Raw genomic sequence first — 2,554 nt, forward strand, 5'->3', positions numbered from 1 at the left:
ATCCTGTGGTTAAGAGGAAATGCAGATATGTTGGTCAAGCTGATCATTTTCTTTGTGGATCTCATGCTTGCTTCAGCCATTGTTGGTACCCTATACGCAGTCTACTTGATAGTAGCCACTGGTACTTTTATCTTAGCTATGTTTTACATTTTCAAAGGGGAAATTGGAAAAAACTATGACCTCAACAAGGACAGAGGCTGGGAGCTGGAGTCTAGCAATGCTACAGAGAAACCACTGGCTGGCAATGGAAAGCGAGTCAGTTCTCAGATGCTTGCTGAACGCCTCTCAGCCTTCCGGCCCACGAAGAAAGAGTGCCCCTTCTGAAGAGTCGAAGTGCAGTGGAAGAGCCACACGGGAGAACTTCCAGAATGCCGTTAACAACTAAAATTCATTTGTTAAGGTGAGGTTCTCAGATGTTCAGCTAATTTTTCCTTAATATGGGAAAAGTAAGTAACATGAATGTTTGGGATGAGAGGAAAAACACTTTCTTATTTTAAAAGTTCTGCCTTCCACTTCTCAAAAACAGCAGTGGCAGCCTCTGTGTGTCTTGCAGTAACCGCTTTCAGCTGTAAGCCTCATTTACCAGGAAAACAAGTGTTACTGTCTATATCAAGTGCTGACCAAAGAGGAGAAAAAAAGAAATGTCCACTTTCTTTAGCAATTTGGATAAAATGTTTGATAGGGGCAAAGTATAAGGACGCTGTTGCTTTGACAAGGTTTGGGATTTTCCACCTTGATTCCAAGTAGCAAAGCAAACCAGTGCACTAACTGGATGATAGCTTTTCAGAGTGGCCTTTAGAGCATGTGAGTGTGAAGTGAGTCCTGTTTCTAGCTTTGGTTACTGGAAACAGTGGACACTGTAAGGAAAACATGTCATTGTGGCAGAATGACACTCCAAGTACTGACATGACACTGACTGAGAATTCTATTTCCCTTGCTCTTTCACAGCTTTGATTCAATGAAAGCAAGCAGGTTAATTTTGTCTCCTGTTCTGTCTGATAAATGTCTACTCTAAGTGCCTTGGGTTTGAATTCTTGTGGGTAAGTTGTATTTTATGCACATACATATAATTTTGGTTGTAAAAGACTGCTTAATTTAGTCCATTTGTCAGTCATATTATAACTTCTTAACACCAATTCTTCGCTGTCATATCTCAACCTATTCAGATCTTTTGTTCTTTCTCATATCCTAACCTTTTCCAGACATTCCATCCAACAAACTGAAAAGCTCTGTATATCCCTTAGTTGAACACTTTACATCAAAAAATAGTAAAATAAAATAGTCTATAAGAAAAACTAACAACTTCATTCTACAGTCAGTAAATGTCTAAAATCATAGCAATCAATAAATTCTATCTAGTGTGACTTTATCACTATCTAGCATGATATAACATTTATCTACTCTCCATTCTGGTCAAATATCATCTCCACAGAATAAAGCTGGTAGACCTTGGTTGACTGAGTACAGAATCTGGCAATGAATTCTAAAATTATCCTCATTGCATAGCTTCTACTTTTATACACAGATATAGAAGGGGCTGATCTAACTGTAGGGAATAGGTTTCACTGCTAAACCATGCCTTAAAGTGCTAGCCCTACAGGCTGACTGCTTACATGTACTTTATAACCTAGAAATAGTTTCTCAAACTTGATTGTCATGCACATATCATTCAAGAAGGTTGCAGTAAGTTCTCCTCATTAGAGCTCCACGAATTCATACCCTACCTACCTAAGAGGACCAGGGAGATGAGGGATGGTTCATTCACAGCTTTGATTCTGAGAGTAAAGAAGAGGAAATCCCAAATGAGAGGGCTTATCTGAGGTTAAGGACTCTAGGAAAGGAGGAGAGGGCTATGGAGGTAAGAAGATTACTGCAGAAAGGGCAAGAACAGGAGGACACATGTGAGCTCTGAGAGAGGTAAAACTGAAAGGGGCAAGGAAACAGTTAAATTGGATTGGAGGGATTTCTGGGCACCTAAAAAGAGTCAACTGTCATTTTGGTAACATTCAGGGATAATGGCTTTGGCTGCAATCCAGAAAGGCTCCTTGTGTGATCTTTGCCTGTGTTCATGATGGAAAGGATAAAGTTGATGGAAATAATGTAATAAGAAATGACATCAAAATTGGTCCTCACTTTGACTCTGTTGAGGCTGGCTCTCAAGCCTTCCACCTTCCTGTTTTACATCCCTCTTCCAATCCCCAGAGAGCCAACACCTATCTTTGTGTCCACTTCATTCCAGATCCTTCTGAAACCAGAGAACTAACTGCCGTTTGGCCTCTATATGGATTTCAAAAACATACATACTAAACTCAGTAAGGTGAGGATTTATTTCTAGGACTTTTTATGTACCAGCGATTCATTCGGGAGCTCTCTAAAGCCTTCCATCCTTTTGACTTAAAGGGACACAGACAGTTGTCCAGTATGCTTCTCATCTGGCAGAGAAATATCCTTCTGAGAAGGAACTGCCCAGTTTCTCCAGGGACATTTAGATGACAGCCTGTTTCTCACAAAGGACCCTGGTCTCTAGAAGTTCTTTGTAATATCCAGTGGAAAT

At 40.2% G+C, this 2,554-nt stretch overlaps 1 long non-coding RNA gene across 1 annotated transcript; it reads left to right on the forward strand.

Moving 5' to 3' along the window:
* The first annotated feature begins 317 nt into the window (after window positions 1–317).
* LOC116092380 lies at window positions 318–2,317 on the forward strand. The gene is made up of 3 exons (XR_004119234.1): window positions 318–400; window positions 949–1,040; window positions 2,240–2,317. It is a non-coding gene; the product is annotated as an uncharacterized LOC116092380 (long non-coding RNA).
* The last annotated feature ends 237 nt before the right edge of the window (window positions 2,318–2,554 follow it).

The sequence above is a fragment of the Mastomys coucha genome, unplaced genomic scaffold, assembly GCF_008632895.1.
Source record: "Mastomys coucha isolate ucsf_1 unplaced genomic scaffold, UCSF_Mcou_1 pScaffold15, whole genome shotgun sequence".
NCBI classification, from domain to species: domain Eukaryota; kingdom Metazoa; phylum Chordata; class Mammalia; order Rodentia; family Muridae; genus Mastomys; species Mastomys coucha.